This window comes from Lissotriton vulgaris, chromosome 12 (assembly GCF_964263255.1).
Source record: "Lissotriton vulgaris chromosome 12, aLisVul1.2, whole genome shotgun sequence".
Lineage (NCBI taxonomy): Eukaryota > Metazoa > Chordata > Amphibia > Caudata > Salamandridae > Lissotriton > Lissotriton vulgaris.
The window spans coordinates 146,660,774-146,688,427 of record NC_141700.1 but is presented as its reverse complement, the minus strand read 5'-3'; the positions used below and the strand labels follow the sequence as shown (position 1 = coordinate 146,688,427).

The window sequence follows — 27,654 nt, the reverse complement described above, 5'->3', positions numbered from 1 at the left end:
TACATGAAAGGAAGCTTCAGCTGCTTTCTTTAGTGCAACTTGGAAAGACACCATCTTCACCAGTACTGGGCCAGGTATGCAGTGATGTATCCAACCCATTGCCTTTCTGGAAGCAAACAGTTTGGCTGTGTCAGAGGGTAGCCGGGTATCATTACCCCAACACATCCTAGCCAATTTGGGGATCGCTGGTCCAAATCCAACCCAAAAACATCATGGACAGTGTCCCAATACTGCTATCGTTCTTCAGCAAAGAGGTGCTGAACCACTCATCTGCACTTAAACCATTTAACTGGTGGCAGAAGGGGAACGGGAGGAGGAAGAATGGGAGGTTCTGGTGACATGGAGGGCTCTGGTACCTGAAAAGACATCAGGAGCGGGTAGGTCCATCAAGAGACATGGAAAAGGATAGAAATCACTGAGTCAGGAGAAATACAGATGGTGCCAGGGGGTGATCAGCACTGAAGGAGGGACGCAGAGTGGAGTTCCATTTAGATATGGCACGAGTGGCATGCCTGCGGGGACTACTGCTCTCTGAAACATGTTCAGCACAAGCAGAAGAAAGATGGCTGTATCTGTATGCTGCACCAGAAACTCAAAGTACAACAGCATTGCACCTGGAGTTGGGAGAGCCGGCATTGGTGCTGTCGGCGAGGGTCGTAGGGACAACTCTACTAGCCTTGGCGTTTTTGGAGAAGAAGCCAGTGGCGAATCACATGGGATAAGAGGAAAGCTGCTCTTTCTTCTTGTGATGTGGCCTCCTCTCCTTTGAGGATTTAGAAGTCTGGGAAGAATAATTTGGAGACCTGGACCTCGGTCATGGTCCTAGACCTCGACAATGTTTCTGTCATCTTCAACATAGGCCACAAGAACTGGTCATCCTGTTCCTAGAAGGCCTTCGTGTTCAAACGGAGGCAGAGCTCACAAGATGAAGTTACTGTGTGGGTCTGAGAATGTCATCTGTCCATCACAACTGCAGCAAGACTTCAACCGTGCCATCTTTGGCGAGGACATGTACCTAGCACTGCAACTAAAAATTCTGAAGTAAAAGGAATAGGTTACTTATACCTTGTAACCATCTGTTCGTGGCGCACAAGTTACTTACCTCGGTAACGATATATCTGTAAGAAACAATAGTTATTGTTAGATTCCTTACCTTAGAATATCCCCAGGCGTCAGACTGGATCCGGAAAGTTTTCGTTAGCAGTACCCCTGCGCGTTGCTAGGCGTTGTCTGCAGCTCCGCATCAGTCGGCGTCGTGATCGCCGGAATGACGTCTTCGGAGTACTTAGACGCCCTCGCGCACAGACGTCAGCTCTGTACATAGCTTTCCGCGCCAGGAATGCAGAGCCATGATAGTAACCGACACTGGTGCCAAGAAACTAGGGCCCTGAAAGGGATGTCCTTAACCCTAGATATCTGTTCGCAGAATGGGGAGGATGGGTGGGGTGGTAAGGAATGTAACACTAACTACTGTTTCTTAAAGATATATCGTTACCGAAGGTAAGTAACTTGTGCATCTGAAAGAAACAGGTTAGTGTTAGATTCCTTACCTTAGAATAGATACCCCATTAACACCAACCCCGGTGGTGGGTCTGCGAACCAAGATCACAACAGAAAGTCCTGGAGAACGGAAGGGCCGAAAAAGCCATCTCTCCGGACTTGTCTGTCCAGGCAGTAGAATCAAGCAATCGTGTGCAGCAAGGCCCACGTAGCTGCCTGGCAGATGTCCTGCAAGGGGACTCCCCGACCCAGGGCAGTATTAACTGCCGTGGCCCGAGTGGAATGGGCGGCAAGCCCAGCTGGAGGCTCCTTTTTTCGCCAAGGAGTAGCAAACCTTGATGCACAAGACGACCCACCGAGATATGGTCCGCTTGTGCACAGCCCGTCCCTTCTTTGCGCCCACGTAACCAACAAAGAGCTGGTCGTCCACCCGGAACTGGCATGTGCGGTCCAGATGGTGGAGCCTCTCTTCCTCTTTCGAGGGATGTGGAGGCGGATAGAAGGTGGGCAAGGTGATGGACTGCCCGATATGAAAGGCTGTGACCACCTCTGGCAGGAAAGAAGGACAAGTCCTTAGAACAACCTTGTCTGAAAGGACAGAGAGGAAAGGAGGTCTAGAAGATAGAGCCTGGAGCTCACTCACTCTCCTGGCAGAGGTAATGACAACCAGGAATGCAGTCTTAAGAGTCAGAAGACGAAGAGGAAAGATATGAAGTGGCGCAAAGGGAGCGCACATCAGATACATTAGAACAAGATTCAAGTCCCACTGAGGCATCATGAAGGGAACATGTGTGTGATGCCTTTCAAGAATCTATTTACAATAGTGGACCTGAAAAGAGAAGGCTGATCAGAAAGCCTTAAGAAGGCTGAAATGGCCAAGAGGTAGCCCTTGATAGTGCCCAGAGCAGAGCCCTGCTGGGCAAGAGAAAGAAGGAAGAGGAGAACCTCTGAAAGGGGGGCAGAGAGTGGATCCACAGCCTTTGCTGTGCACCATGCCACAAATTTGTTCCACCTACAGGCATATACCGTTTTTGTGAAGGGACGCCTGGCTGCCAGAATGACAACGCAAACTTCAGGAGGCAAGTCAAATGGTCTCAACTGCCGCCGCTCAATCTCCACGCATATAGGTGGAGACTGGACAGGTTCGGGTGGAGGACCGTCCCCCTGCTGCTGCGACAGAAGGTCCCCCTGAAGAGGCAGATGAATCGGGGGATCAACTGACATGCGGAGTAGCTCGGGCTACCAGTACCTTCGTGCCCAGTCCAGAGCCACAAGGATGACTTGGGCCCGGTCTCGCCTGATATTCAGCACTTTGGGCAGAAGTGGTATAGGCGGAAAGGCGTACAACAGACCGCAGTTCCACTCGCGACAAAAAGTGTCACTGAGCGAGTGCCGCTTTGGAAATTCCAACGCGCAGAACTGATGACATTGCGCGTTCTCTTCGGTGGATAATAGATCTAACCAAGGCTCTCCCCACTGCTGAAAGTCTTCGTGCCACATCCGATTTCAGACGCCAATCGTGATCCATCATGCACTGGCGGCTGAGTTAGTCTTCCCTGGCGTTCAGGGAACGTGCCAGGTGCCAGGTGTTGAACCACCAGGGTGACACCCTGGTGTTCCAGCCTCCTGGAAAAGGGTCCACTAGCCCACCCCGCCCTGTTTGTTGCAGTAGACATGGCGGTGGTGTTGTCCGTGAACACCTGCACTACACTTCCCCAGACAGAGGGAAGGAATGCCTTCAGTGCAGTCAGATCGCCCGCAGCGCCAGAAGGTTGATATGGAGCCAGGACTCCGCCGGAGACCAGAGGCCTCTGATGTCCCTCTCTCCCATGTGGCCCCACATCCCAGGAGGGATGCATCGGTCACCACTACGTGCTCCGGTTGGGGTGGAGAGAGAGATCTGCAGCTGACCCAATCGCGGTACCTGAGCCACCACTGCAACTGACTCGCAGTGCTCTCCGAGATCAGGACGTGGTCGGACAGGTTGCCCTGAGGTTGTGCCCACTGAAACTTCAGGTCCAACTGCAGAGCCCGCATCCGGCCATCAAAGGGCATGTCCATGAGCATGGCCTGGACATCCCCCGAAAAGTTGGCGGACCTCAGCCAGACGTGACGGCGAACCGCCACTGTCGTTGCAATCGCTCTACCTAGCGAGTCCGTGTTGTCAAGTCCACACCGGATCGAGTAAAGTGCTGCATCCTGCCCTTCCGCTAGTGCTTGGGCGAGCAGTGTCCGGACCTCCTCCGGGCACTGTGGCAGCACCTCCGCAACCATATCCCACAGAGAGTGGGTGTAACGGCCCAAAAGGCAGGCGGTGTTGACAGACCACAGCCCCATATTCAGGGAGGAGAACAGTTTCTTTCTAAACTGATCATACCTTTTGGATTCCCGATCCGGAGGAGTGGTCGGGAATGCGGTCTGGGACGTAGAGGCCTGGATGACCAGGCTCCCGGGGGTGGGGTGAATGGACAGAGAGCAGGGGTTCATCGGGCGGTGGCATCGGGCCACGTTCCGATCCACAGGGACGCCTGTGGAGGGCTTGGACCAGGTACCCATCAGAACGTCAGTGAGGGCTTTCTTCAACGGCAGTAGGGGCTCCGAGGAGCTTGCCTGCGGTTTGAGCACCTCAGTGAGGAGGTTAGTCCTCACAGCCGCGACAGGGAGCTCAAGAGCCAAGGCCTTGGCCACCCTGTTCAACACCACGCTGTAAGCAGACCCCTCCTCCGAAGCCACGGAGGGAGGAGAGACGAATCCAGTGTCGGGCGAAGTGCCCAGACCACTGGCCTCCCCCAGCTCTTCTGCCCAGTTCTGGCTCAACTGGCACTGCTGTGCCAGAGGGGACCCCTCCCAGTCCTCCTGGTCATCCACATCCTGATAAACAGGCACAAATGATGGAGCCGGGTCGTAGGTGAAGGCCTCACCCATCGACGCCAGAGATGGCGCCGGTCCGACGCCAGACCCAGACTGAAACTGGGGTCGAAGTCGGACGGCGCTGGGAGCGACACCCTCAGGGTCGACGCCAGCGCCACTGGAGGAGTCGTAAGGTCGACTGGCGACGACCCGGATCCAGGCCTGGATCCTGCGGGACCCTGCAGCATCGGGACCGAAGTCGACGACGGCGCCGGGGCCGAAGCACCTGATGGGGCCGGCCCGCTAGGGCGCCCAGTCGGATCCGCGGGGCCTAAAGGCGCCTCGGCAGGTTCCGACTGAGGGAAGTGCGACCTCATGGCCGTGAGGAGAGCAATGATCTCCCCCAGCGTCGCGTGCAGCCCAGGGACTGGCGGGTATGGAGCTGGACGCGGAGCCGCGTGGGCGGTGTCACGCGAACTCCCGGCCGCGGCGCGCGAACCCCCGGCCGCGGCGCGCGAACATCCGGCCTCGGCGCGCGAACCCCCGGCCGCGGCGCGCGAACGCCCGGCCGCGGCGCGCGAACCCCTGGCCGCGGCGCGCGAACCCCCGGCTGCGGCGCGCGAACCCCCGGCCGCGGCGCGCGAACCCCTCCCAGTCCTCCTGGTCATCCACATCCTGATAAACAGGCCCAAATGATGGAGCCGGGTCGTAGGTGAAGGCCTCACCCATCGACGCCAGAGATGTTCGCTGTCGGAAACAAGCCACCCGCCTGACTGCACACTTTTTGGAAGTGGGACATGGCCCAAACGATTTTCATTGGACTGTGCTTGAACAGCCTCGAATCCCTGACTCATGGCCAGACATAGGCCGCTTCCTGTTCAAAATTGAACAGAAGTTGGTCTACAAGCTCAACAGCGATAAGGATGGGCTGAATGAGCCAATACCGTGGATGTCTCTCTAAAGCATCTCCAAGACCATTATGACTGATCTGAACACTTCGCCATGATTTTCTATTCTGGATGCAACGCCCTATGATAAATATCTCAAAGCTATCTTATAGCAGCACATATGTTCAACACTCACTAACTGAATCCATATATAATACACTGTGATTCATAAACATTAGACCCACTCTGATGGCAGCAATGATCGTTCTTCAAACACATATAAAAAATAACTGTAGTTCCCAATCACAGCGCTCATAAAAAACTACAATAAGCTTAAAAATGACAATCATGGCACCTTAAACATCGAGCTAGCACTAGGAACACTATTAAAGGTGTTTCACAAGCAGTCACGCGATCCCCAGCCGTTAGATCCATTCTGATGATAACAGGGACCGTTTTTTTCACAACATAAAAATAGCTGAAGTTTCCAATCACAGCGCTTATATACATTCTAAAAATTACAGCAAGCTTAAAAAAACACAACCATGGCACCCAAAATATCGAGCTAGCACTATGAATAATATTAAAGGTGAGCGTTTATTATGTATAAATTGAAATGCGACTATGTTTGCTTCTCCCCATCTTATTTTTGTGTGATTATCACACAATAGAATTAATAATTGTTCCGATCACTGCCACTGTAGAACTACAGAGACGGGAGAATACGGACTACAACTCCCGCCTAACCCGAGAGTCACGTGACCGACGCTATCAGTGCGGTACACTTCCGGGTTAAATATTGCACTCGTTTGCCCTAGTGCCCCCCCAGACAGTTCGGAAGACTGCCGGGAGACAACGACGGACAGGTGAGTGGGACCCCTTCACCCTTCCATGCTGCAAAGAGTCTTTTACCTCCGGCATAAATCGGCACGTATATGCAACGTATAGGACTCATACGATGTTGCGCCACACTGCTCTCAGGCATGCTTAAGATTAGCGTACTTGTAATCATTGAGAGACAGAATTGGGGAATGTTTAAGGCTTGCTTAATGTTTGACTACATGTCGAGAGGATTTATCAGACACTGAGACATAAATCGGCACGTATATGCAGCGTAACAGGGCACTTATGATGTTGTGCCACGCTGCTTTCAGGCATGCCTTTGATTAGCGTACTTGTAATCATTGAGAGACGAAATTGGGGAATGTTTAATGCTTGTTTAATGTTTGACTACATGTCGAGAGGATTTATCAGATTTTTAAAGATAATGGTCCTCTGACAATGTGGATTTAGAACAACATCACGAATCCACATTCTTTTTTACCTTCATTGAAACAACATAGCCATACAGTTTCCAAACAGTTAATTACCATAAGACACAAGAAGCCGTGAATGTGATTTTTGTTTTTACTCCTTCGCTTTTCAATTTAGAGCGGTGCTCCTCTAAACCTGAGCTGTAGCCAGGTGGGGTGAAGCGCAATAACCACAACAAATGGGTGAGTGGTTTATAACCAATGCAAATGTAAATGAATGTGATTACTATACACTGGTAGTCATTGAGATGTATGACATTACTTTGAGAACATCTTGATGTAACTGACACAATGTTTTGTCAAGTGTTTTACATATCCGCTCCTGTGGATGTCGTGCCTCTGACGTGGTGCGACAACAGTATGTGGTTGCGCTAACAACCTGGATGTTTCAGGTGATATGACCTTTTATCTTTCACACAAAAAGCAGTAGTTATGTTACAACGGGTCCTGAAGAAGGCATGAAAAATGTTCGTTGATATGCTGAAACATGTGAGGAAATATGAATTTTTATGATCAATTGTGTCCCCTATCTTAGACCCCAACGGCTTCATGTACGTGCTACAAGTACATGTATGTTCCCTCCACTTCCAGCTATGAAGACGCAAATACATTTGCGTCCAACGTTAACATGTCCTCTTTCAGATCCACCATGAATGGGTCGAATATTCCGTTCCTAAGTATGCCTTGCCACCGTCTTTATATGGTGTACCTTTCACGTTTTTCAGCTCTGGCGAGTTAGGCCCTGAATTTTGCCATCGAGCCTTTTCCTGCCTTCTGCCTCTGAATGCTCCAGCCTGGACCTGCATCTGTATCCATGACCTTTGTCTTACTCCCTACGCGGCTAACGGTGCCTGGCTCGGCCTGTTGCCTGCCAAGACTGTATTTTGCCTTCAAGTTATCTGCTCCGCGAAAAATACATTCCTGTCTAGTGGTTTAGGTAAACATCCTTCCAGCTGCAGAGCAAAGGGCCCGGCCTTTCTGTCTCCGTGCAAGTAATTCATAGTTCCTGTTACCATGGTAGGCCCATGCCCCCTCGCATCTCATGTAGACACGTAGACGCTTATACACGCACTAGCAGTCAGTATAGAATAGCCTCTGCCCGAGAGACTTTTCCTTCCAGATAATACAGTTCCTTAAACACAAGATATTAGATACGATATGGGATTAGGTTGTTCTGACATCCCAGACTTCTGTCTCCTCATGTAGGGCTAAATGTCAAGTCCCCTTCACCCTCCAATTCCACGTCAATTACACGTCATGCTGCTGCGCGCGCATCTCTGCCATGTATTTCTGCTGACACTGCAGGATTCTCTTATGGATCCACCCACCTGTGACATCTCATAATGACGTTTCTAGTACACGCCCTTATGCACGCCTATTGTAACGCCTTTTTCATTACGTATGTGTATTCTTATCTCTCCTCTCAGCTGTTACGCCTTCTGCATCTGCCTTTACTGTAATGCATTGACTATATATATGATAACCTGTCAATAAAGTATTGTCTATCCCTTCCTGAACCTTCGTGGTGACGGAACCTGATTGCCTGGTTCGAACCAATTCCTTTTTAAGGAATAAAACCCCTTTTAAAACCTCAAATATCACGGATTCTGCCTCTTATTTTTTCTGAGTTATTCTTATTGAACTTTACCGCATAAATTAAGTATAGGTAATTTAAATTTACCACAAAATTGGCGCCCGAATAGGAACCCCTCCCCCACCCCACGTGCCGGAGGTGCGTTGCAGGCCCGGTCCCCTGCCACAGCCGGACGGACAACTACGCGTACCCGCAGGATTTCCTGTACCTCCCTGAGGCCAACGGAGGTGACTGAGGCTGCGATCGACACCCAGACGAGGCGGTGAGGAGTGCGGAGGATCCCGACCAGAGCCTAGCTGAGAGAGCAAGATCCGAGGTATACAGAGGCCCACCAGGTTCCGAAGTTCCGAAGTACCTACGTCACGAGTCTAGTCCAATCCGGTCCAGTCCAGTCCAGAGTTTCCGAGGCCTTCCGTTCCGCGCTTCCCGGTGAGTACCATTGCTGGGGACGCATCTAGACGTGCGCATTAATTTGTGCCGGTCAAGACGGGTTTGGGTACACAGACCCGGTCTGCACTGTTTTAGCGGTGTATCTGTACTGTTTAGCAGTACATCCAGTATTATGCAGTTAGCTAGTTTTTTTCTAATTATTGTTGTTCGTTTTAAAATGTTTTAATGTGTTTTAAATGTCGTGGTATGAGTGATTGTTCGATCTTCATTACTGTGTTTATTGTATTAACTGTGTTCAAGTCCGAGTAAGAATCAAGTAGCAAGGTTTAAGATGCCGTTATTCTCTAAATTAAGACAGATAAAAACTAGAAAAGGGATACTCGAGGAAGCCGTTCCCATTCCACCTAGGGACACTCCAGGGTACTTTATGTACCACAAACATGGCCTAGATGCCGTATTATATCTCGATTTGTGGGTGGACTATACCAAGGATTTAGCAGAGAATCAGAGATGGCCCGCTGCTGGGACATGGGATGCAGATTGCATCATGAGAGTAGAAGAAGCATTATGGAAAAAGAAAGCCAGACAGTCACAGAAAGATGCCATTGAATTATGGCGTAAAGAATCGCATAGACGCACAGAGAAAGCGCTCAGAAAAGAAGAGAAAAGTAGGGAGGATTCAGACAAAGCCAGAGAAAACGTATTAGTTGAGGAAGGTATACGAGTAAAAGCGGAACAAGTAGACCGACAACGAAACACTCTTATGAATGGTATGTATCCTCTTCTGGCCGAGGGTTTACCTAAGGCCACCCCGGAAGTACCAAAAGATCTGCCACCTCCATTGCTTCCGACTAAATTGCACCACAAGACCGCAAAGGACATTTTCCTTTCTTCCTATTTAGACGATGCAGCCCCCGAATATGTTAATGTTCCGCCGCCACGCACACCACCTGCTAACGACGCTCGACCCCGAGATAATCTGCCCCCACCTCTGCAGCAACATACTCCTCCTCCCGTTCCACACCTTCCGCCCGTTCCTCCACTCCTTCCTGCACCTATTCTCCCTACCTTACACCCAACAAATCCTTTTGGACCTGGCACCTCAGGAGGTGCGACAGGAGGTTTTCAAACGCCACCACCAACACATCGATTGACTTATAGGGATTTAGCACACCAACGTACACCTCAAACAGCGAGCTACGACATACTTAATGAGCCTCTTACAGACTGTAGATATGACCCAGTACCCGGTAAAGACGACAGAATGATGCTATCATCAGTACGTCTACGACGAGTTGCGAACTATTTAATGATACTACCAGGAATGATTGATCATCTAGACAAAATATATCACTTTGTCCAAACAGGGCAAGGTCCTGAAAGTATTGGCGAGGCCATGGCATACCAGAAAGTGGACACTCAAAAACTGTTGTTACGTTTCTTCATAAACTGCTTGATAAGAAACAGAGATAGGCCTGGTGTAGACCAGGAGGAAATGAAAGCACTTAACAAATGGTGTCAGAATATAGCAGACGGAAAACATGATAAACAGAACAGTATCGAAAATATGTACCGAAGAATCCGAAAAACAGTAGAACAAATACATGAAAGAGAACAGCCTGAAAGAGAAAGAGATGCAGATAAGACTGAATCCTCGGAGGAGGAGGAACAACCAGAAACGACAACAGGACCATTACAGTTACCAGCTAGAGAGATGATAGCTTATGTAGGTAAGGGTAGATCCTTTAATAATTCAATGCGTCCGGTACGTCCAGAAAGTAAGAGAATTTTTCAAGCTGCCATGTCAAACCCAAAGACCCCTGAACATTTATTTCAGGCCACTGATAAAATACTTCAAGAACGAATGGGGTACCATGTGCTCGATTCTATGGACGAACAAGAATTAGCCAGGTCAGCAGTACAATGGGCTGACAGTTCTGATAAATATAGTGATGACGCGCTAGCGCAAACGTTTTTGAATCTTTCACCAGACGAACAGCGTTTAGCTGGTATGTACATGATACAACCCCTCCTTATATTGTATAAAAACCAACACTCCGATCCAGGTCCCCTACCTGATATATTAATAGAACTACTCATGAAGAAATGGAGAGGTCTAGGTACCGATCTAATTAAAGTAATTCTAGAACATCGGCACAGATATAGTGCCTTCCTGTGTCCACAGCTTGATCCAGCTCCCTCCATGGAAAGAAAAATGTATTACATAGACAGACAGAATCCCTTACGAGAAGTACACCCAGTCAGGAATGATGATAATACTTTTAGACGCGTGTTTGTGTACACGCCCATAACTAAAATAGAACTATTAGAAATGAAAAAATTAGTGCCCAGCCATGACAAAGATCCAGCAGGTTTTCACCGTGAAATAAAAGACATGTTACTCATGGGTGATTATACCTATCCCGACATTATGAAAATATTAAAAGTACTATTGCCTGCCGGTATTTACGAGAAACTCAAAGAAAAAGAATGGGAGGTGGGAGAGCAAAAGATTGATTGGGCTGCATTAGAAAACGAAGAAAATACTCGAACTCCAGGCCTAGGGCTTGGGGACAAAACTAAAGCGTTACCAGGATTGTTAGTACAAGTATTGCCACGTTTATTAACTACGAAAAAGGAAGACTGGGGTGCAATCTCAGCCTGCAAACAGAAACCCGATGAAGACACTAGTGATTTTTATTCCCGATTTGAAAAATGTTTTGGTATTAATAGCGGCCTGAAAACAAGTAGCGATTCATATCCACATCTTTTTGTAACAAAATTAGTCGAGAATTCCCTGCCCCAGGTTAAGAACAGAGTACTGAAAGTCGAGAGCACTTGGCAAGCTAATACCCCTTCACAAATGTTACAAATGTTACAGTACCACCAGAATAGAATTAGAGAAGAACAAGAACACGAACAAAGACGTATGAAAGACACGAAAATGAAAATGCTAGTTGCTCAGTCAGTCCCAGCTGACGGTCATAAAAAGGGTACGACACAGTCCAGTAATTCAGCGGCTCCTGTTAAAGGGACATGCAACTATTGTAAACAGCCAGGCCATTATATAAACGATTGTGCAGTTCTGAAACACAATATCTCTACGGGTAAAACCAAGGAGAGACCGCGTCCACCTAGACAGGATCAGATCCAACAACAAGTACCCCAGAATGTACAGCCTATGCAAGCTTCACAACAGACAGTAGCAGTACCACAGCCACAGCCAATTGCCGCAACACAAAACACGACACAACAGATGTACCAGTATGCACAAAATGACTATCCCGATTATCAGCGATACACATGAAACAGCCTAGAGAGGGAGGTTGGCTTGCCTCTTATTGAGGTTCCTGTAGATCAAGAGGGTCCTTATGTACATAGTCAAGTATTAGGGAAAGACAGAAAGTTTTTAATTGATACAGGGGTAAGCAGAACTATAAGTCACGACGAGGTTCCAGGGGCACCCCTCTCAGGCTCACAGAATGTTTCCCTTGGATTTTCAGGAAAGCCTATTGTTAACGAAGTATCGCAACCTCTTCCTCTTGCAGTTGGTCCATTGACACGGACTACAGATTTATTACTTACAAAATCATGCCCAGAAAACTTGTTAGGTATAAAAACACTGAAAGCTCTAGGAGCTGTAATATGCTGTTCTCCGGAAGGAGTACGACTATTTTTACGAGACTTTAAAGGTCACCATGTATTGAGAGACATGGATCACCGGTTACAGAATGTCCCTGCACATTTATGGGCACAAGGCCCCACTGATGTAGGTTGTATGCACATTACACCATATCGAGTCACACTCAAAGCAGGAGTGGTATTACCACAAATTCGACAATACAAGTTACCCTCAGATGCTGTAGTGGCTTTACTGCAAATCATTGACGAGCTCATTGCACAAGGAGTGGTCGTGGAAACCGACTGCAATGTATGTAATTCCCCTATCATTCCAATTCTTAAACGTACTGATCCAAATGCACCTCCAGTTTATCGATTAGTTATTGATCTGCGCGAATTGAATAAATGCATTGTACCACAGTAACCCGTGGTTCCAGATATCTCGTCATTATTGACAGCTATTGATTCAGAAGCAACGTTCTTTACTGTAATTGACCTCAAGAACGCCTTCTTTAGCGTCCCAATCGATCCGGAAAGCCAATATTTGTTCGGATTCTGTTTAAATGGACGAAGCTTCAAATTTGCACGCGCACCTCAAGGATTCACAGAAAGCCCCAGCATCTATAGCCAAGCACTGAAAAGACAACTTGACAGTATTCACATGCCTGTTAACACTGCCCTGCTTCAGTATGTCGATGATCTGCTGATCACCGCCCGAAGTGAACCCGAATGTGAAAAAGCATCGCTGACGGTTTTACATTTTCTGGCCGACAAGGGGCACAAGGTGTCCCCTTCGAAGCTGCAATTCTGTGTTCAGCAAGTTGTGTTCCTTGGGCACTTGCTGTCCAAAGGGGGGAGACAGCTCACACCTGACCGCATCCAGTTAATTGTAATGCAAATGCTACTTACCAGTATGCATCTGTTCTTGGCATGTAGGGCTGCTGACATTCATATCTGTGCATAGATCGCCACCTAGTGTTGGGTCCGGATGATTGCACATTGTTGTCCTGGAAGAGTCTTCGAAGTATCACGAGATAGGTGGCTCCTCCCCTGGACTACAGTGCGCATGGGCATCGCCTCCATCCCCAGATTGTTTTTAGCCATTGGCAGAGATGGAGTGAAGAATGTGAGTGATGACCATGCTATGAGCATATGTATATATATGAATGAATACTGCAGCTGCTACAGGCGCCGGGGAGGAGGGTGGGCGATATGAATGTCAGCAGCCCTACATGCCAAGAACAGATGCATACTGGTAAGTAGCATTTGCAGTTCGAGGCATGTGGGCTGCTGAATTCATATCTGTGCATAGAATACATAGCAGTCCCTCCATTATCGGCGGCCGCCCGTGCCAGCTGCAGCGGTCTGAAAAAGTGTTTTTAGAACAGCTTGACCAACAGCTGCCTGCTGTTTGGAATGCACGTCTACACAGTAGTGCTTAGTGAAAGTATGTGTGGTAGACCATGTGGCTGCTCTACAGATATCTTCTAAGGGAATGTTACCTAGGAAAGCCATAGAGGCCCCCAGCTTCCTGGTGGAGTGGGCCCTCGGTGGGATAGTGAGGGTGCGCTTAGCTTTAGCGTAACAGATCTGAATGCACTTTACTATCCACCTAGCAATCCCTGCTTTTGAGATAGCGTTTCCCTTGTGGTGTGTGGCAAAAGCAACAAAAAGTTGCTTGCTTTTGCGAAAATCTTTTGTCCTGTCTACATAATACATCAAGGCCCTCTTAACATCAAGGGTGTGGAGCATGCGCTCCGCCAGCGTCTCCGGGTTTTGGAAAAACACCGGCAATTCAATTGTCTGGTTTAAGTGGAATTGGGATACCACTTTGGGTAGGAATTTAGGGTTAGTGCGGAGCACCACCCTGTTAGCATGTACCTGGAAGAAAGGTTCTTGGATGGTGAGCGCCTGCAGCTCGCTAACCCTCCGTAGCGATGTAATTGCTACTAAGAACGCAACCTTCCAAGTCAGAAACTGAAGCTCACAAGAGTGCAGTGGCTCAAAGGGAGGACCCATCAGCCTCGTAAGAACCACATTGAGGTTCCATTCTGGAGCTGGTGGGGTCCTTGGTGGAATGACCCTTTTGAGTCCTTCCAGAAAGGCCTTGATAGCAGGGACCTTGAAGAGTGACAGGTGTTGTCTATTCTGGAGGTATGCTGCCATAGCAGACAGGTGAATGCGGATGGAAGAGTATGCCAGATTGCATTGATACAGGTGGAAAAGATAGCAAATGATGTTTTGAATGGAAGCATCTAGAGGGTCAATATTGTGGTTAGCGCAGTAGATGACAAACCTCTTCCATTTAGCCGCATAACAAGCTCTGGTAGTGGGCTTCCTTGCCTCCCGAATGATGTTCATGCAATCGGGAGGAAGATTGAGGTAGCCAAACTCTAGGACTTCAGGAGCCAGATCGCCAGGTTGAGCTGTTGCGGATCTGGGTGCTGAATGTCGCCATGGCTCTGCGTCAGAAGGCTGGGAGTGAGATGAAGCCTTTGATGCGGCACCACGGACAGTTCTAGAAACGTGGTGTACCATGGTTGGCGCGCCCACGTTGGAGCAACCAGGATGAGAGTCAGAGTGCTGCCTGAGCTTGCGTGCCACCAGCGGTATCAGAGGTGCTGGGGGAAAAGCGTACGCAAATCTGCCTGACCAGTTCATCCACGTCGCATTGCCCTGTGACTGGGGGTGTGGGAATCTGGCGGCGAAGCTTTGGCATTTTGCGTTCACCCTTGTTGCGAACAGGTCTATCTCTGGATGACCCCACCTTTGGAAGTACGGTTGGAGTACTGATGGATGTATCTCCCACTCGTGCATCTGATGGCTGTGCCTGCTGAGCAGATCCGCCATTTGATTGTCCTTGCCCGGGAGATGCTCCGCCATGAGGAAGATGTTCCTCTGAATGGCCCACTTCCAGATGCTCTGAGCCAGATGAGACAGCTGTGGAGAGTGTGTGCCTCCCTGCTTCTGAATGTAGTACATGGCCGTCATGTTGTCCGTCCGGATCAACACGACTTTGTTGCACAGATGTACTTTGAACGCCTTCAAGGCCATGAAGATTGCCATCAGTTCCAACACATTGATGTGCATCTTCCTTTGCTGTAGTGTCCATAGTCCCTGCACTGTGTACTGGAGTACATGCGCTCCCCATCCCTGGAGAGAGGCGTCCGTCGTCAGGATAATCTGTGGGACAGGCTCTTGGAATGGTCGGCCCTTGCAAAGGTTGTGTGGATTCCACCAATGCAGAGAGTTGTATGCCCGACCGCTCACCAACACTAGGTCTGTCAGTTGCCCATGAGCCTGAGTCCACTGACGTGCAAGGCACTCCTGAAGCGGACGCATATGTAGTCTCGCATGCGGGACAATGGAGATGCAGGAGGCCATCATGCCTATCAACTGCATGAACACCTTCGCTGGAAGCGAGTGTTGGGGTCTGAATCGTTGGATCAGCGCCTGGATACTGGCGATTCTCACTGAATTTGGCTGCGCGGTGGCTGCCAGAGTGTTGATTGTCGCGCCCAGGTACTGTCGCACGTGGGCGGGCTGGAGATGGGACTTTGGGTAGTTCAGAGAGAATCTCAGATCGTGCAGGAGATGAATGGTGCGTGACACGTGGTCGACGCACTGCTGTTCTGTCCTTGCTTGAATGAGCCAGTCGTCCAGGTAGGGAAAGACGTGGACGTGCTGACGACGGAGATGCGCTGCCACAGTCGCTAGGCACTTGGTAAACACCCTTGGTGCCGTGGTGACCCCGAACGGCAGAACCTTGAACTGGAAATGCTGGTCTAAGATCGTGAATCTGAGATACTTCCTGTGGGAAGGATGCAGGGGGATATGAAAATAGGCATCTTTCAGATCCAGCGTAGCCAGGAAGTCCCCCTGTGGAAGCAGGGGAAGCACCTGCTGCAACGTGAGCATATGGAAGTGCTCCGAGAGGATGTACCAGTTCAGGGGCCTGAGGTCCAGGATCGGCCTGAGGGATCCGTCCTTTTTGGGAATCAGAAAATACAGGGAGTAAACCCCTGTTCCCCGATCTTGCAATGGAACGAGCTCTATTGCCCCTTTTTGCAGCATGACAAGAACTTCTTGCTGCAACAAGGTCAAGTGCTCGCCTGACATAGGACGGCTCCTTGGGGGTATGTCCGGTGGAATGGACGTAAGCTCTAGACAGTACCCGTACTGGATAATAGACCTCACCCACCTGTCCGTGGTGATGGTTTTCCACGCCGGCAGGAACTGCTGGAGTCTCCCCCCGACCGGTGTTGCATGGTCGGGGGGCAGTGACAAGACGTCACTGTTTGTTGGTGGTGGTGGACCTGGAACTATTGTTTCCACGTCCCCTGCCCTTGACATTATTGCCTCTGTAACCACCTCGACCCTTGTTGTTATACGAGGCTTGGGTGTTACTTTTGTAGTATGGGGTTGACTGGGACGCCTGTCCCCTTGAGGTGCCTCTGGAGTTTGAGCGGCGAAAGGAACCACTCCGAAACTGCTGACTTTGTAGAGCCCCCATAGACTTGGCAGTTTCCGTATCTTTTTTCATTTTCTCCAGTGTGGCATCCACCTCAGGGCCAAACAGGTGGTCAGGATTCACTGTTTGATTGAGGATCGTAGTTTGGATGTCTGGTTTGAACCCCGAAATTCTAAGCCAGGCATGGCGTCGAAGCAGCACACTGGTATTGATAGCCCTGGAGGCTGTGTCTGCCACATCCAGTGCACATTTGATGGATGTATTCGTAATGAGTTTACCCTCCTGAATGAGCATCTCCCCCGCCTCCTTGTATTGGTCAGGCAAGTGTTGCAGTATGGCCTCTAATGTGTCATAATGGGCCCTATCATAACGTGCAAGTAATGCTTGGGTGTTAGATATTCTCCAGATATTAGCTGCCTGTGCAGCAATTCATTTGCCTGAGGCCTCAAAGATTTTGGACTCTTTGTCCGGGGGAGGAGCATCACCAGTAGTTTGAGAGTTCGCCCTCTTCCGAGCGTTGGAAACAACCAAGGAGTCCAATGGCAAGTGTCCCTTGATATATGTAGGATCCGTGGGCGCTGCCTTATATTTCCTGTCGATGCGAGGGTTGACTACACGCGCTCGGGTGGGCTCCTTGAAAACCTCCGTTGCATGTTTCAGCACCCCCTTAAGCATCGGTAGCGTTTTGACAGACTTTTCGGCTACCGAGAAGGTGTCGAACAAGAAGTCCACATCCACGGGGTCCGAGTGCAGCTCGACGTCGTGGTTAGCAGCAGCTCTCTCTATCAGAGCATTGAAGGCCGCCGAGTCCTCAGAGGGGGACGTCTTGGCCGCGAAAAGTTGAGTGTCCTGAGCCGACTGCGGGTCCTCCGCGTCGCCTCCGGCGGACCACGGTACGTGCTCCTCCTCCGGATCCGAGTACGCCGGATAGTTGTACTCGTCACCTTCCTCGTCCGCATCGGCTGCAGCGGAATGCTTCAGCGAGTGTCCTAGGGTTTGCGGGGACACAGGTTCCACCAAAGCCGGAGAGTCCTCGGAGTCCCTTTTGTTTTTAAGAGGAATCTTAAAGGGTTCCAACGTCGGCTCCGTCGTGATCTTCCGTTTGAGGAGCGACAGCTTTCCGGTGTTGGTGTCGATTATTACCGCACGCCGTTCCTCTTCCGCAAGCGGCTGGAGACGCAGCTTCGACACCGCCAAGGCAGCCTTCGGCGTTAACACCTCCCTCGAGGGTCCGCCCTGTTTCGGTGCGAAGGCCTTCGGCGCCGACTTGGGCGGCAGGGTGAAACGGATAGGCGTTTGCTCCCTCGTAGGCTTAGGCGTCGGCTTCGGCGCACTGGTATCCTGTGCGGGAACCACACTGGCCTTTCGAATTCGCTGCAAGGATTCCGCTACCTTCTTTGTCCAGGCCGGAGAGGGCTGGGCCGGTTCGAGCGACCCCTCATCTTCGAGAGCCTGTGCGCCGGCAGGCACCGTCTTCGGGGCCGACGCCCCGTGCCTATGCGCGTCGTCGCCCTGACGCTTCTTCGAAGCAGTCTTCGGGTCCGCGACCCCTTTCGGCCCCGACGCAGCCGCGTCGGAGGACTTCGCCTTCGGCGCCGACCCCGAGGGCTTCGGGTCGGCCATTTTGGCGTGGCTCTTCAAGTCGGCCATTTTGGTTTTCTTGGAAGTTGACACCTCCAGAACCTTCTTCACCTGCGCCACTTTCACTTTCGGTTTCGCATCCGAGGATGCGTGACCAGTTGGCTTCACTTTCGTTTTCTTCGACGTAAGTGATGGGTCATAAGTGTCCGTGACCGGGCCCGGAGGCGGGGACGTAGGACTCATAGTTAGATCTTGGGTAAGGCCCGAAGGCGATCCCTCGACCTGGGCCGTATGAAGGGGAACAACCCCTGAGTCAGGTTGGGGATGCTCTTCCTCCGAGCTATCCCCCATCGTGGTAAAAGTTTGTTCGTCGTCCCCTACCTCGTCAGTGACTTCGTCAAAGTTCTCCTCACCCGCGTCGTAGGCCTCTCCCTCGGATGCGGGATTAGAGTCCGAACCTTGCACATCGTCTTCCTCGACATATTCTTGGAAAATGTCGTCAGGCGGGGGCGCCGTGGCCGATAGCCTAGCCTGGAGCCTATTGGCTCGACGAATCTTCAAAGTCTTCTTGCTCCTGAATTTCGAACACGCCATGCAGGTGTCCTCGCGGTGATCCGGCGACAAGCAGGTATTGCACACCGGGTGCACGTCGAGGTGCGAGTATTTAGAGTGACACAACGGGCACTTCTTAAACGGAGTTCGCTCCATAGCAAGAGTGTAGTACAGGCCCGACCGCGCCGAAAGCACGTGGAAGGGCAGCAAGAGATCGGAGCTGAGAGTCAGAAAGAAACGCGTACGCAACTATACCGACGCCCAGCCTAAAGACCTTTTGGTCTCGAGTAGAAGTTGAACAACTATCGGTTCCGACAGAGGGAACCGAAACACATCCGAACCCAATGGCGGAAAAAAACAATCTGGGGATGGAGGCGATGCCCATGCGCACTGTAGTCCAGGGGAGGAGCCACCTATCTCGTGATACTTCGAAGACTCTTCCAGGACAACAATGTGCAATCATCCGGACCCAACACTAGGTGGCGATCTATGCACAGATATGAATTCAGCAGCCCACATGCCTCGAACACATGTCACCACCCAAGACACAAAAGGAGGTGCGGGCCTTCATAGGCCTCACTTCGTACTGCAGACAATGGATTCCCCAATACGCATTTCTAGCAAAGCCACTCATTCAGTTGACAACTCAGGAGGCAGCGATATCGACTGTCCTCCCTTGGACTCAGGAACATACACAAGCTTTTGAAGACTTAAAGAAAGCCTTATGTCAAGCACCTGTTTTAGCAACACCATGTTACAGTAAGCCTTTTACACTTTTTGTCACAGAACGCAAAGGTACTGCCTTGTCAGTACTCACTCAGGAACAAGCAGGTTCACACAAACCGTGTGCTTACTTTTCTAGCACATTAGATCCAGTAGCCCAGGCTCTGCCTGCGTGCTTGAAATCAGTTGCAGCGACAGCTCTAGCAATCAGACAAAGCGATTCCATAGTATTAGGACATCAATTGACAGTGCAAGTTCCACATTCCGTGGAAGTTCTTTTAAACCGAACACAGACCCAGCACTTGACTATAGCACGACTGACAGGTTATGAATTGACATTGTTTCAGCCACACATAGAAATCAGACGCTGTAGTACATTAAATCCTGCCACACTTTTGCCATTAAGTGGAACAGACCCATTGGCACATGATTGTATTGAAGTCATTACTATTACGACGAAACCCAGACAAGACTTGACAGACATTCCATTACCAGATCCAGACCTGACACTTTATGTGGATGGTTCATGCATGAGAACAAGTACAGGAGAGTTAGTGGCCGCCTACGCAGTCACGACAGACACCGAAATTATTGAAACGAATTGTATCGACACCTTGTCAGCTCAAGCAGCAGAGCTCATCGCTCTGACACAAGCCTGTATTCAAGCCAAAAATAAGAGAGTTAACATATACACAGATTCACGTTATGCATTCGGAGTTGTACACGACTTCGGAGTCCTCTGGCGAGAGAGAGGTTATTTAACTTCTCACGGTGCCAACATTCAACACGGTCCCCTCATTCAAGCTCTGTTAGATGCAATACATCTGCCTACTGCGATATCTATCATGAAGTGTAAGGCACATACAAAAGTCACCGATATCATCTCCCAGGGTAACGACCTGGCAGACCGAACAGCTAAGCAAACAGCTCAGAATCGGACTCATGCAACTGACTTGACAAAGACAATAGTTCCGACACCGACACACTGCATGACAGTTAGGGATCCCGCCCTTGATGTAATTGACATACAGACACATGCTACACCAGACGAAATAAAGAAATGGACTGAACTAGGAGGGATCCAAACAGATCAGGGATGGATGACGAAGGGAAAATCTACATGGTTTCTCCCCGACTCTATGGTTCAAGTCATCATTAACACAATACATAGTCCAGCGCATCTAGGAGAAAAAGCTATGCTAGACAGTATTCAAAACATTTGGTTCAATAAACATTTACGAGCAGCAGCCAAACAGAAAGTGCGTACTTGCATGATTTGTTGTCAGTTCAACCCAGGTAAAAGCATTCCTGTAGAGCAAGGTGGATTTCAACCTCCCGATCACCCTTTTGAAGTCCTCCAGATGGATTATATCCAGATGGAACGTTGTCGAGGATTCAAATATGTCCTCGTAGTTGTATGTGCACTTTCCCGTTGGACGGAAGCATATCCAGTCCCAGATTACACTGCTCCGACCACTGCCAAGCAGCTGGTTCGTGAATTCTTCCCACGGTATGGTTTGCCCCGTATCGTGTACTCAGATAACGGTCAGCCGTTCTCATCCGAGCTTGTGAAACACGTTACACTCCTGTTAGGCTATCAGTGGAAATTCCACTGTGTCCGACATCCCGAGGCAGCAGGTCTCGTGGAGCGTCATAATCAGACTCTGAAAATTCGACTTTCTAAAATCTGCAGAGAGAAAGGCGTCGACTGGATAGTAGCTTTACCAGTTGCGCTCTTTTACATGAGAATGATAGCGCATTCTCGAACAGGGCTATCCCCATACGAGGTGGTCTTCGGTAGGCCACCAAATATGTGGGGGACGCCTTTGCCTCGTAAAATCACTGATGTTGATTGTAATATGCTGACAGATTACCTTGCCGCCTTGATGTCTGCACTACAATCTTGTTGTTCACAGGTAGCTGCAGCCTTTCCCGACAACACCGAGGTGAAGCCCCATGAAGTGGTTCCCGGCGATTACGTGTTCATCAGGAATTTCGACCGAAGAAGTCCGCTGGAGCCCCGTTGGCAGACGCCAAAATTAGTACTTTTGACCACAAGGACAGCAGTGAAAGTGGAGGGCCGCAAGGGCTGGCTTCACTCAAGTCACATTAAGAAATTTCACGGACTGCCTTCTGATTTGAATTCTCAGCCCTGCCCTCCTCCACAGACTGACTCAAAACTCCCCCTGGTCGAGAAAACTGCTTCCCAAGAATACAAACTGAAACTAAGGTCTAGCAAGTCAGACAGTTTAATTGTTTAAGTCCTCCCCTAGGTGAATCGGTTAAATTAGTTTCTGACATGTATCCCCTAGACCGAAATAGAGAGAGAGATAGACAGAAACAGCTCAAGAAACGTGCATATTGTAAATCACTTCGTAGTCACTGTATAGTGACATTATTGATTATGCTTTTTCTAAGTCTTCTGATTATTGCTGCAAGTATACTGTTGCACATATATTACCCTATTTTCAAGCGTGCACATTCTGCTTTCAATGTTACTGCCGAACACTCTTTTAGCGAATTACCTCCGCATGAGTTGTCCTACAGACTTGCGCTGCGCAACAATACATTCATTAGTATGTTACATCACTCCCATCAGACCAACAACGCTACAAATTATTGGATATGTGGCCGACTCCCTCCCTACCAGAAATACAAGGGAGTTCTGCCCCTCTTTCCGTATCCGTTCACACACAATGGTTCCTGTGGTGCATGGTTTAGTTTGATTAATTCTTTAGATTCAAATACCGTAGTTTACCAGGGCAACAGGGTATGGGGAAACCTGAACTTAGTTTTGCTTAAAGCCTGCTACCCTAACAAGGAGGGACTTCCCAAAAGGACAGGAACTGATCTAGAAAATGAAGTATATGGATTAGGTAACTTTACACTTAACCTCATGATTCTGAATGTTGAATCCGAAGCCGCACCAGTCTTGCCTGCTATGTCAGTATTACCAGTCAAAGGTGAATTATGTGTTAGAAAGAATGGTTCAGTACATCTGGGTCATAGTAAATGTACTACTGTGATCGAATTCAGTGATCAAGGCAAGTCTACATTTAGAGCTTCCCGTCATTCCTACTTCATTTGTGGTCATACCGCATATATACGCTTACCTCTAGATTGGGATGGTACCTGTTACATTGCATTCCTTCTGCCACCTGTTTTCCTAGCCCCTCCTGATTATCATAGAAATACCCATCTAGTACACAATAGACTCCAGAGAGATCTCCCGATTGTCGATTACACTGAAACGGCATGGGAGCAATACACAGACTTCAATAAAGGTTTCTTTCCCTACATAGGTGCTGTTTTTAATAGTAAACTGATACGCAAATTAACTAGAACCCTTGAAGCAGTAGTGAATGAAACTACTTCTGCCCTAGGAAACTTAACGGAGGAACAGTCTGCGATGCGGATTGTTGTTATCCAAAATCGTCTTGTCCTTGACGTCATCCTAGCCGATAGGGGCGGAGCCTGTAGAGTCATCGGATCGAGCTGCTGTGTTTTCATTCCAGAAAACGCGCCATCAGTATATAAAGCCATAACCCGTCTTCATAAGATTGCAAGTCAGATACACCAGAATCCAGGCACCTGGACTTGGTCCGGTTGGTTCTGGAGCGTGTTGTCAGCCTGGGGATGGAAGGTCCTATCCTTCCTAGGTATTGCCCTTCTCATAGTATTCAGTTGCTGCCTGTGTCTACAATGTGGGCTAGCGATTTGCGGCCTGTGTGCCACATCATGTATTCCACATTCAAGTCCTCATTCAAAATCCCGTAAGAAGAAAGAAGAGCAAATGATGTTACGTGAACAGATCGATAGATTCATGAGGATCGATATATCATGAAGGGTCCGTAGGGGACAAGGAGGGAATGAGGAAATATGAATTTTTATGATCAATTGTGTCCCCTATCTTAGACCCCAACGGCTCCATGTACGTGCTACAAGTACATGTATGTTCCCTCCACTTCCAGCTATGAAGACGCAAATACATTTGCGTCCAACGTTAACATGTCCTCTTTCAGATCCACCATGAATGGGTCGAATATTCCGTTCCTAAGTATGCCTTGCCACCGTCTTTATATGGTGTACCTTTCACGTTTTTCAGCTCTGGCGAGTTAGGCCCTGAATTTTGCCATCGAGCCTTTTCCTGCCTTCTGCCTCTGAATGCTCCAGCCTGGACCTGCATCTGTATCCATGACCTTTGTCTTACTCCCTACGCGGCTAACGGTGCCTGGCTCGGCCTGTTGCCTGCCAAGACTGTATTTTGCCTTCAAGTTATCTGCTCCGCTCCTCGAAAAATACATTCCTGTCTAGTGGTTTAGGTAAACATCCTTCCAGCTGCAGAGCAAAGGGCCCGGCCTTTCTGTCTCCGTGCAAGTAATTCATAGTTCCTGTTACCATGGTAGGCCCATGCCCCCTCGCATCTCATGTAGACACGTAGACGCTTATACACGCACTAGCAGTCAGTATAGAATAGCCTCTGCCCGAGAGACTTTTCCTTCCAGATAATACAGTTCCTTAAACACAAGATATTAGATACGATATGGGATTAGGTTGTTCTGACATCCCAGACTTCTGTCTCCTCATGTAGGGCTAAATGTCAAGTCCCATTCACCCTCCAATTCCACGTCAATTACACGTCATGCTGCTGCGCGCGCATCTCTGCCATGTATTTCTGCTGACACTGCAGGATTCTCTTATGGATCCACCCACCTGTGACATCTCATAATGACGTTTCTAGTACACGCCCTTATGCACGCCTATTGTAATGCCTTTTTCATTACGTATGTGTATTCTTATCTCTCCTCTCAGCTGTTACGCCTTCTGCATCTGCCTTTACTGTAATGCATTGACTATATATATGATAACCTGTCAATAAAGTATTGTCTATCCCTTCCTGAACCTTCGTGGTGACGGAACCCGATTGCCTGGTTCAAACCAATTCCTTTTTAAGGAATAAAACCCCTTTTAAAACCTCAAATATCACGGATTCTGCCTCTTATTTTTTCTGAGTTATTCTTATTGAACTTTACCGCATAAATTAAGTATAGGTAATTTAAATTTACCACACATGTTGACCACTACTGATCACGGATATTTTGTTAAATCCGTGTCTGCACTGAGTTTTTAGAGTTGGAAGTCTGGGGGATACCAATAAATCATTTATATCCACCTAGCCTATCCAATTTTAAGTATTGCACCTTTCACTTTTTTCACTCACCTTCACACTGCTTTTTCATTAGCCACACCAATACTGTAAACTTTTACACTACCTCCCTTTATAAGTATACTTTATGCACATTTGAATACGGCTAAGATAACAACTAGCCGTTTGTTGTGTTTTGTTATGTCTCCTGGGCAAAAAGTACCTAAATGATGCAAAAGAGGGCGGTACAGTGTGTTTTCTGATGGGAATTTTTTTCCCCATGCCCTTGAGTTTTAACTCCAATATTATCACACTTAGTTCACATTGTTAGTTCCCACTATGTTGTCTGTATGGTGTTGGGGCTGTATCTACAGTTGAGTGGTTTTTTCGACCTTTAGGTACTCTTTTGTGTATTGAGAGACTGTTTTGGGGCATGTACCTAAGGTGAGTCGTTAAATTCGCCCTTGGACCCTCTTATTAAAGTGTTTTTTTTTTTTAAACACATGTATACCTCATCATTTGGGAGTCAAGGCTAATCAACATTTTCTAAAGCAGTGGGATATGAAGTATTTTTTGCACACAGAAATGCTATTACGTATGATGCAAATATGTCTCTCAAAAAACTACTTTCTGTTTGATCAATTTATGTATTGCCAGGCCCGGGGGACGGCGATGGGAACCTGCTACGCTCCAGCTACGCGGGTTTGTACCTGGGCTGGTGAGAGGAGCAGGAGGCCTGTAACATCTTGGCCTTTTCCCAGAATGTGGTCCTCTGGGCCAGGTATATAGATTACGTTTTCTGTATTTGGAAAGGTAAAAAGGAGGATGCCATGCAATTTGTTGCCAGATTGAATGAAAAGGATTGTAATTTAACTTTCACAAGTACTATAGAGAAAATAGAACTGAATTTTTAGATGTGGTTGTGGAGGTTAAAAATGTCAATATTGAAAGTAGGCTGTTCCGCAAACTAACAGCAGGAAACAGCCTCTTGCATGCTGAAAGTTGCCATCCAAAAAATCTGATCTGCAGTATACCGTATGGGGAGCTTTCACGGGCTAAGAAACTGTAATACAGAATCAGATTTTAAATTGGAAAAGTCGAGCATGAAGAGGATTTTTGGAAAGAGGATACTCAAACAAAGTAATAAAACAAGCCTGTGCTAAGATGAAAACAGTTTTGAGGGAAGACCTTTTGAATCCAAAATCTTTAAACAGAGAAGAGGATGAACCAATCCGGTACATCACCGCATACTCTGATAAGTCATTGCAAGTCAGAAACGGTCTGAAAAAGTGAATTATGTGTTAGAAAGAATGGTTCAGTACATCTGGGTCATAGTAAATGTACTACTGTGATCGAATTCAGTGATCAAGGCAAGTCTACATTTAGAGCTTCCCGTCATTCCTACTTCATTTGTGGTCATACCGCATATATACGCTTACCTCTAGATTGGGATGGTACCTGTTACATTGCATTCCTTCTGCCACCTGTTTTCCTAGCCCCTCCTGATTATCATAGAAATACCCATCTAGTACACAATAGACTCCAGAGAGATCTCCCGATTGTCGATTACACTGAAACGGCATGGGAGCAATACACAGACTTCAATAAAGGTTTCTTTCCCTACATAGGTGCTGTTTTTAATAGTAAACTGATACGCAAATTAACTAGAACCCTTGAAGCAGTAGTGAATGAAACTACTTCTGCCCTAGGAAACTTAACGGAGGAACAGTCTGCGATGCGGATTGTTGTTATCCAAAATCGTCTTGTCCTTGATGTCATCCTAGCCGATAGGGGCGGAGCCTGTAGAGTCATCGGATCGAGCTGCTGTGTTTTCATTCCAGAAAACGCGCCATCAGTATATAAAGCCATAACCCGTCTTCATAAGATTGCAAGTCAGATACACCAGAATCCAGGCACCTGGACTTGGTCCGGTTGGTTCTGGAGCGTGTCGTCAGCCTGGGGATGGAAGGTCCTATCCTTCCTAGGTATTGCCCTTCTCATAGTATTCAGTTGCTGCCTGTGTCTACAATGTGGGCTAGCGATTTGCGGCCTGTGTGCCACATCATGTATTCCACATTCAAGTCCTCATTCAAAATCCCGTAAGAAGAAAGAAGAGCAAATGATGTTACGTGAACAGATCGATAGATTCATGAGGATCGATATATCATGAAGGGTCCGTAGGGGACAAGGAGGGAATGAGGAAATATGAATTTTTATGATCAATTGTGTCCCCTATCTTAGACCCCAACGGCTCCATGTACGTGCTACAAGTACATGTATGTTCCCTCCACTTCCAGCTATGAAGACGCAAATACATTTGCGTCCAACGTTAACATGTCCTCTTTCAGATCCACCATGAATGGGTCGAATATTCCGTTCCTAAGTATGCCTTGCCACCGTCTTTATATGGTGTACCTTTCACGTTTTTCAGCTCTGGCGAGTTAGGCCCTGAATTTTGCCATCGAGCCTTTTCCTGCCTTCTGCCTCTGAATGCTCCAGCCTGGACCTGCATCTGTATCCATGACCTTTGTCTTACTCCCTACGCGGCTAACGGTGCCTGGCTCGGCCTGTTGCCTGCCAAGACTGTATTTTGCCTTCAAGTTATCTGCTCCGCTCCTCGAAAAATACATTCCTGTCTAGTGGTTTAGGTAAACATCCTTCCAGCTGCAGAGCAAAGGGCCCGGCCTTTCTGTCTCCGTGCAAGTAATTCATAGTTCCTGTTACCATGGTAGGCCCATGCCCCCTCGCATCTCATGTAGACACGTAGACGCTTATACACGCACTAGCAGTCAGTATAGAATAGCCTCTGCCCGAGAGACTTTTCCTTCCAGATAATACAGTTCCTTAAACACAAGATATTAGATACGATATGGGATTAGGTTGTTCTGACATCCCAGACTTCTGTCTCCTCATGTAGGGCTAAATGTCAAGTCCCATTCACCCTCCAATTCCACGTCAATTACACGTCATGCTGCTGCGCGCGCATCTCTGCCATGTATTTCTGCTGACACTGCAGGATTCTCTTA

The 27,654-nt window shown here is 48.5% G+C and overlaps 1 protein-coding gene across 1 annotated transcript in view; it reads right to left on the bottom strand.

Annotated features, from left to right (window-relative positions):
• Positions 1 to 27,654, bottom strand: part of SMG5 (SMG5 nonsense mediated mRNA decay factor) — a 317,166-nt gene that overhangs the window by 21,619 nt on the left and 267,893 nt on the right. The gene's annotated exons all lie outside the window — the stretch shown is intronic.